This window comes from Tupaia chinensis, unplaced genomic scaffold, assembly GCF_000334495.1.
Source record: "Tupaia chinensis unplaced genomic scaffold, TupChi_1.0 Scaffold145396_1, whole genome shotgun sequence".
Taxonomy (NCBI): domain Eukaryota; kingdom Metazoa; phylum Chordata; class Mammalia; order Scandentia; family Tupaiidae; genus Tupaia; species Tupaia belangeri.
The window spans coordinates 5,045,353-5,054,698 of NW_006205257.1; the positions used below are offsets into that span (position 1 = coordinate 5,045,353).

At 37.0% G+C, this 9,346-nt stretch overlaps 1 non-coding gene across 1 annotated transcript; it reads left to right on the plus strand.

Moving 5' to 3' along the window:
- Nucleotides 1–1,492: 1,492 nt before the first annotated feature.
- On the plus strand, nt 1,493–1,611 carry LOC114006032 (5S ribosomal RNA). The gene has a single exon (XR_003547806.1). It is a non-coding gene; the product is annotated as a 5S ribosomal RNA (ribosomal RNA).
- Nucleotides 1,612–9,346: the final 7,735 nt, after the last annotated feature.

Sequence of the window (9,346 nt, forward strand, 5' to 3'; positions counted from 1 at the left end):
AGCCAGCAATTTATGGAAATTAAAATCTGGGGTGTCTGAGGCACCCTAGGAGACCATAAAAGTGCATCCTGCCAATGCCACTATCATCCCAGGGTGACTATGATCATACCCAAGGCTGCATACTCCATAAAGAGTAATATCAGAGACTTTATGCAGTGTGTGCGTGTGTGAGGACTTAAGGTTTGGAGGGAATAGGTTTTACTAAAATAGTTCAGTCATCAAACAAATAGACAAGAAAATAACAATGATGAGCCCCCAAAAGGGGAGACCAATACTCAGAATTGCTGTACGATATTATCTAAAATCTACAGTTTACAAAAATGACAGCATGCAAAGAAATAAAAGTGTAATTCACCTACCAAAACAAAAAGTAGCAGGAACTACTTGTGAGAGTGACCAAATATCAGATTTACTGGGGAAAAAAACTTCAAAGTAGCCATAAAAATAAGTTCAAAGAACTGAAAACCATGACTAAAGAAGTAAAGGAAGATGAAGTCAACATCATATCAAATAAAGACTATCAATAAAGAGATAGACCTTATGAAAAAGAACCAAATAGAAGTTCTGGAATTGAAAACTATAGTTACTGAAAGACAAATTTATTAGATGGGTCCCATAGCAGATTTGAACTGGCAGAAAAAAAAAATTAATGAATTTGAAGATAGATCAATGGGGATTATGCATTCTGAAAAACAGAAAAAATAGTGAAGAAAATAAACAATCCTTAGGAAAATGTGGGACACCATTAAGCATACCAAAATATATTTAATGGTAATACTAGAAGGAAAGGAGAGAGAAAGAAGCAGAAAGAAATGATCAAAGAAATAATGACTAAAAATATCCCAAATTTATTGGAAATAATCTACCCAGCCAGAAAGTTCAATGAACTTCAAGTAGGATTAACATAGATCCACAAACAGACACATCATAATAAAAGCTCTTAAAGACAGAGAAAATATTGAAAGTAGCCAGAGAAAAAAATTATTTCTACTTACAAGGAAACTCCAATAAGATACCATTTTTTCCCTTTTAACAGAAACAATGATGGCCAGAAATCATGTAATAACATATTCAAAATGCTCAAATAAAACACTGTCAACCAAGAATCCTATATCCAGCAGCGCTATCTTTCAAAAATTAAGATAAAATAAAGACATACCCAGATAAACAAAAATGGAGAAAATCTACTGCTAAAAGATACATCTCATAGAAAATACAGTGAAAGTTCTTCAGGCTGAAAGCAAGTGACCCCAGGTAATAATCTGAATCCATGAGGAAAATCAAAGAATACTAACAAAGGCAATTACATAATTATTTATAAAATGGTATAAAAAATACATTTTTCTATTTTCTTCTCTCAACTTAATTAAAAAGCAACCGTACAAAACTTGTATATGAAGTATTGCTGGACCTATTATATATATTAACAGAAAGGTAATGTATTTGGAAGGTGAGTGAGATAAAATCTCAACCAGGTTAAAAAATGACTCCAGTCTACGGCCATATCACCCTGAACGCGCCCGATCTCATCTGATCTCGGAAGCTAAGCAGGGTCGGGCCTGGTTAGTACTTGGATGGGAGACCACCTGGGAATACTGGGTGCTGTAGGCTTGGGAACCAGCGGTTAGTGTAATGGCTATATCGCTGGACTCCCACGTAGTCGACTGCGGTTTGCGTCCCGGACCCGGTGGCTTAAAACTCATGCTGGGCACGTGTGCGTTCGTGCCCAAGATCCCGAGAGGAGAATGGAGAAGAAGGGATTGCGGCGTGACCATCCCCCCTGGGGGGTGATTTCTCACTTTCTGTCTCTCTGTCTCTCTCTGTCTCCCTGGTGAGCGCACGCGCCCTATAGTGAAACACCCCCCCCCCAAAAAAAAAAATACTCCACATGGCAATTTGAATCCACAGGAACAAATAATGCTTCTTTCTCAAGAAGCAGAAATGATAAATAAAATTACAATGAAATTTGTAAATATATACTTGATCTTCTCTTCTCTGAGCTTCTTTAAAATACGTACAATTATATAAAGTAACAATTTTCATAATGTATTGTTGGGTTTGTAACACTTTTAATATGTATAAGCATAATGTCCCCAAAAACAGGAGGGAAGAGGAAAAATAATAGATCTATGTAGCGCATCTCAGTGTAATTGTTATTTGAATCTTTTAGTTAACAAGTTAGTTTGAAATAGTCATATGAAGTAGTTAATCGAGTTAATTGGCTAATTACTAGTTACTATAAATCTAAAGCTAATTCTGACTAAGTAAACATGTATAACATAAGCCATTGTATTAATTTCTTATTGTGTCACTAAACAGCAATGCCAGTGAATGGATCATTTATAACAAATAGAGGTTTATTTGGCTCATGATTCTGATAGCTGGAAAGTCCAAGGGCGTGTGGCTGACCTTTGTTGTTGTATCACGACATGGCCAAGAGAAGCTGGCAGGTCAGCACACACATGCAGAAAGAGAAAGAGGAAGAGAAAGAGAAGACAGACTTTTCCACTTCCTCTGTTTGTCCCTCCCCTGTTCTTAGCTGATTGGATGGTGTTTGCTCACTTTGAAAGTTTGTCTTCCTCTCTCAGTTCACTGACTCACATGCCGACCTTGTCTGGCAAGGTGCATACCCACATGAAGATGGGTCATCTTCCTAAAGTTCCCACCACCTCCTAATACCATTACACTAGGGAACAAATTTTCACAGCATAAATCTTTGGGGGACAAACCATTATCCAAACCATAGCAGCCCTAGAGCAACAAATAGGTAAAAAATTCAAGAAAATATAGTTACAAAAAAATAAATTAATTAAATGAAAAATGCAAATGAAAGTAGTAAAAGGACTAGAGGAACAAACAAAAACAGAAGAGGTATAAAAAATTAATAGCAGCCATAAATCCAGTGGTATCAATAATAACATTCAATGTATATGGATTAAATAATTTAATCAGAAGACGAGATTGCTAGTAAAAAACAAACAAGGGACCAGAAGTAGGTGTAATGGCTATGTTGCTAGACTCCCATGTAGTTGACTGCAGTTCGAGTCCCAGACCCAGTGGCTTAAACTCACTCTGGGCGTGTGTACATACATGCCCAAGATCCCGAGAGGAGAATGGAGGAGAAGGGATTGCAGCATGATCATCCCCTGGAGGGGGTGATTTCTCGCTTTCTGTCTCTCTGTCTCTCTCTGTCTTTCTGGCAAGTACACGCACCCTATAGCAAAAACCTTTCAAAAAAAAAAAAAAAAAGAAGTTTCAACAATGTACTGTCTACAGGAGACACATTTTAAATTCAAAGATACAAACAGATTGAAAGCAAAAGGATTAAAAAAAGGCATACCATGCAAATGGCAACCACAAGAAAGCTGATATTAAAGCTGCACTAATATCAGACAAAATAGATCAAACACAAAAAAGTTACTATAAACAAAGGGATACATATTATAATGATAACAAGGTCCATTCATTAGAAAGATAATAAAGAGAGGAGTAAACAGTTAAACAATATTTGGATATTTCAATACCCAGTTTTGATGATGGATGGAACAACTAGGCATATAAAAAGGAAATGGAAGACTTGAACAACACCATAAGCCAACGAGACTTAACAGGCATCTACAGAACACTCTACCCAACAATAGGAGCATGGAACGTTATCAAATGCTCTCAGATGAACATGGAACATTATCAGGATAGACCATATGTTAGCTCATAAAACAAAGCCCAATCAATTTCAAAAGATGGAATAAGACAAAGTATGTGCTCTAACTACATGGAATAAAATTGGAAATCAATAAACAGAAGGAAATCTGGGAAACTCACAAATGTGTGGAAATTACACAACACCTATTTAACCTGTGAGTCAAAGGAGAAAAACTGAACAGGTAAATCAGAAAGCACTTTAAGATGAAGGAAATAGAAAATACAATATTCTAAAACTTAGGAACTGCATCGAAAGAGGTGCTTAGTGGAGAATTTACAGATGTAAATTCCTATCTTAAAAAAGAAGGAAGATCTCAACTCAATAATCTAATATTCCATTTTACAACACTGGGAAAGCAAGAGCAAAATAAAGGGAAGGAAGAAAACAATGAAAATCAAAGTTGAAATCAGTGAATAGGGGATAGATAAAGAATAGATGAATCAACAAAATCAAATCTTTAAGAAAGATAATAACTCAAATTACTAGAATAAGAAATTAAATAGGGGACATTACTACTGACCTTAGAGAACTAAAAAGAATGAAAATGACTGTTATGAACAGTTGCATGCCAATAAAAGATCATGTAGATGAAATAGACAGTTCCTAGAAGAGACACAAACTACCAAAACTGATTCAAGAAAAAGCAGATCATCTGAATAGACTAATAGCAAGTAGAGACTGCATGGGTACTTAAAATACTACACACAAAAAAAGGCCAAGGCCCAGATGGCTCCACTGCTGCATTCTACCAAATAATTAAAGAGGAATCAATACTTGGGGCGAGCAGGTGGCATGGTGGTGAGGGTGGTTAGACTCCCTCATGACTGACTGGTTTGTCCTGGAAAGCAACATGCTTTCTCACTTTCCTTCTCATTCTCTCTGTCTCTCTGGTCAACTTAAAAATAAATAAATAAATAATGACAAAGACTAAAATGAAATAAAATAATTCTTAAGAAAACAAAACAGGGAACCAGCAGTTAGCGTAATGGCTATGTCGCTGGACTCCCACGTAGTCAACCGCGGTTCGCATCCCGGACCCGGTGGCTTAAAACTCACGCTGGGCGCGTGTGCGTGTGTGCCCAAGATCCCGAGAGGAGAATGGAGGAGAAGGGATTGTGGCATGACCATCTCCCCTGGGGGGTGATTTCTCGCTTTCTGTCTCTCTGTCTCTCTCTGTCTGGCTAGCGCACGCGCCCTATAGCAAAAACCTCTAAAACAAACAAACAAACAAGAAACAAGAATCAATATCTGTTCTTCGGGCATTATCGCTACATTTTGAAGAGTTTATTACAAACTTCCAAAAAGACAGAAGAGAAGAGACACCTCCACACTCATTCTGTGAGACCAGTATTATCCTTAACCAAAACTAAATAAAGACATTAAAAGAAAGAAAATCACTCATTCCTTACAAATATAGATACAAAAATCCTTAACGAAACACTAGCAAACCAAATCCAGCAACATATAGAAATAACTCACACCAAAAAAAAAAAATAAATAACTCACACCATGACCAAATGTGGTCCATCCCAAGGATGCAAAAATTATTTAATGCAGTACATCATATTGGTAGAATAAAAAAAGAAAACAAGTTCATCTCAATAGACATAGAAAAAGCATCTGACAAAAAGCTAACATCTCACATGTTAAAAATACACGACAAATTAAAAATAGAAGGGAACTTCCTCAGTCTCAAACCTACAGTTATCATACCCAGCGGTAAAAGATTCACACTTTCTGCCTATAAAAGGAGAAAACCAAGGATGTCTATACACAACACTTCATCAACCTTGCACTAAAAGTTCCATCCAAGAAAATCAGTCAAGAAAAAGAAATAAACAGCACCCAACTCTGAAAGAAGTAAAACTATCTGCAGTCATAAATGATAATGTAATATTTACAGAAAAATTCTAAGAAATCCACTAAAAACTATATAATAGTCGACAAGTCCAGTAAGGTTGCAGAATACAAGATCAATATACAAGAATTAATTGCATTTTTATACACTAGCAATGAACAATCAGTAAGAGAAATTAAGTAAGCAACTTCATTTATAATGGAATCAAAAAGAAAATATTTAGAAATAAATTTAACTAAAAGAAGTGCAAAACATACTCTAAAGATTGCAAAGCATTGTCAAAAGGAATTAAAGACCTAAACAAATGAGAAAACAGCCCATTTTTGATGGATTATAATATTAAATATTATTAAGATGAAAATAATCCTTAAATTGACCTGCAGATTCAACTCAGTCCCTATCAGAATTCTAGCTGGCTTCTTTATAGAAATCAACAAGCTGATTCTAAAATTCATATAGAATTGCAAGTGATTCAGAATAGCCAAAACAATTTTGAAGAAGAACAAAGCTGGAGGACTCATACTTCCTAATTTCAAATTTTACTATGAAGCAACAGTAATTAAGATGTGGTGCTGACATAAGGATAGACATATAGACCAAGAGTATGGAATCGAGAGTGAAAAAATAAATAAATCTATCATTTTTGTGGTTAGCTGATTTGCAACATAGATGCCAAGATTATTCAATGAGGAAAAAAAAAAATCTTTTTGACAAATGGTGCCAAGACAACAAAATATACACGTGCAAAAGAATGAGGTTGGACTGTACCTTACACCAAACACAATAGTTAACCTGAAAATGGAGCTAAAACTGTAGGATGTGTAGAAGAAAACAGAGGGATAAATCTTCATGACCTTGAATTTCGAGACATGTTCTTAGATATGACACCAACAGCACAAGCAACAAAAATAAAGAGTAAATAAACTAGACTTCATCCAATTTAAAAACTTTTGTACCTCAAAGGACACCAAAAAGAATGTGAAAAGACAACCTGCTGAATGGGAAAAAACGTTTGTAAACCACGTATCTCACAAGGTACTAGGATTCGAAATATGTCTCTTATAACACAATAATGAAATGACAAATTGGGCCAGCTCAAGGCATTGTGGTTAAGGTAGCTGGATCCCACAGGGGTGACTATGTGATTTGAGTCCTGGACTCAGTGGCTTGAGAAACACACTAAGAATGTATACATCTGTATCCCAAATCCTGAAAAAAGAGGGAGAGATGGAAGGGAAGGAACTATAGTGTGGCCATTCCCCATGGTGGATGTTTTCTCACATTCCCTCACTATCATATGTATATTATCATACACACACATATGTGCACATACACATATATTGTGTGTGTATTTTTTGGGGAAGAGAGATTTTTGCAATAGGGAGCATGCACTCATATGTACACATACACATATATGTGTGTGTATTTTTGAGGGGAGAGAGATTTTTGCAATAGGGAGCATGCACTTGTCAGAGAGACAGAAAGCAAGAAATCACCCCCCAGGGTGGATGGCCATGCCACAATCCTTTCTCCTCCATTCTCCTCTTGGGATTTTGGGATGCATGCATATGCTCTTGGCGTGAGTTTTAAGCCGTCAGATCCAGAACTCAAACTGCAGTCGACTACATGGGAGTCCAGTGATGTAACCATTATGCCATCTGCTAGTGTATATATATATATACATATATACACACACACATTATGCTACCTGCTAGTGTATATATACATATATAAATATGTATATATACACATACACACACACACACACACACACACACACACACACACACATACAATTTCTGTCATCTCTCCTAGTTTCTACCTGGTATCATATTTCTTTTCCTAGATAATTCCCTATGAATTTTCTTACAGTGCACATCTTTTGGCAATAATTTCCCTGATTTTTTTGTTTGACTGAGAACGACTTTGTCTCCCACATTTTGAAACATTGTGTGTATAATTGTGTGTATAATTCTACTTAGACAATCTTCTTTTTCTTCCAACACTTCGCTCCATTGTCTTCTAGCTGACAAAAAAGTATTGTATCTTTGTGACTCCATATATAACATTAGAGGACTTCCAAACCATCACAAGAAAAAAATGGAATTAAAATGTAAATTGGTTTTGATGCAAGAATTTTTTCAAATTCATAAATAGATTTTTCATAATACATGCTTTTGGTGAACTTTTTGAAGATCCTTCTTAAGTTATGGTCCCCCGTTTTGTTCCTTCAGGGTTTTCTATTGCTTAGTTTTCAGCAGGTGAATATAACATTTTTACATGGTTTTTGTTTTGTTTTGTTTTTTGAGGGGGTGATATATCTCTCTTGCTTGGCATTGTTTGAGCATTTTGTATCTGTAGTTTGGTGTCTGCAATTAGTTTTGAAAAATTCTTGGCCACTATTCCCTCAAATATTATTTTTTTTCCCATTCTTTCTTAGTCTTCTAAAACTCAAATAATGCGTATGGTATACCATAGGGTATTGTCCCCAAACTCGAGGATGCTGTATTCTGGTTTTTGTTGATTTGTTTGTTTTTTTAAAATCTTGGGGGTTGTGTGTGTACTTCAGTTACATATTTTCTTTTGATCTATCTTCGAATCCTTTTAGGCATGAAACTTCTAGTTTGCGCAGCTGTCAAGTTTACTGACTAGCCTGTCAGAGGCACTCTTCATCTTTGTTACTATGTTTTTCACTTCTAGTATTTCCATTTGATTTCTTCTTATAGTTTTCATCTTTCTCCTGAAATTACCCATCTGATTTTTTTATATTGTGCATCTTTTCCATTAGAGCTGTTTAAGCTTGAAAATGGGCATACCTTTCCTATTGCTGGGCCTTTAATATGGGATTTTGTATCAACCTTGTCAGGAGGAGTTAAGTTGGGGTTGAAGTTTGTTGTTGCTATGGTTACCACCAGTACACCAAAGGCTTCAAATTTCTCAGGTTATGGCTGTAACAATGACAGGTTCTATAGGCTCTAGTTCTTAGTTCTGGACTCAGTACATTTTCCTGCCCCTTGTTCTCGCCAGACAGACAGAGAGAGACAGAGAGACAGAAAGCGAGAAATCACCCCCTCCAGGGGGGATGGTCACGCTGCAATCCCTTCTCCTCCATTCTCCTCTCGGGATCTTGGGCATGCACGCACAAGCGCCTGGCATGAGTTTAAGCCACCATGTCCAGGATTTGAACCGCGGTTGACTATGTGGGAGTCCAGCGACATAGCCATTATGCTAACTGCTGGTCCTTCCTTGCCCCTTTTCAAGGCTAGAGGATTTTTTTTTCCTGTTCCCTTGACTCAGCTGCGATAGATTTTCACTAGCGTCCTAAATGCAACAAGAGTTTTAGTCCCTAGCCCTGCAAATTAAGGCCTTTGATTCACAGGAGCCCTATCAAGGAATCATCTGGGTAGAGTGTTATCCCCTTTGGTAGCCATAATTTATTTCTCTTTTCCAGACCTGCACATAGGGAACCATCTCAAGAGTTTCCAGAGTCTTTCCTATGAGTGGCGGGTGGTATCTGCAGAGAAAAAGTTTTCAAGAAAATATACACACGCTCCCTTGTCTGCAGCCCCCATGGGTTTGATATTGTTCACCAGTCTACTCAACTTCCTCAAATTTGTCCACTGTTCCAGCTAATTGCTTCCCACCAGAATCTAGTGGCTTCCATCCTCGCTAAGCAAGTACTGGATCCCCTCCTCTCTCTCCAGGTGGCTGTCCCTCTCCAGATTTGGGGCTAGTTTGTTATGTCATCTCAGCCCTATGGCAGGTTCAACAGACGGTTTACACTT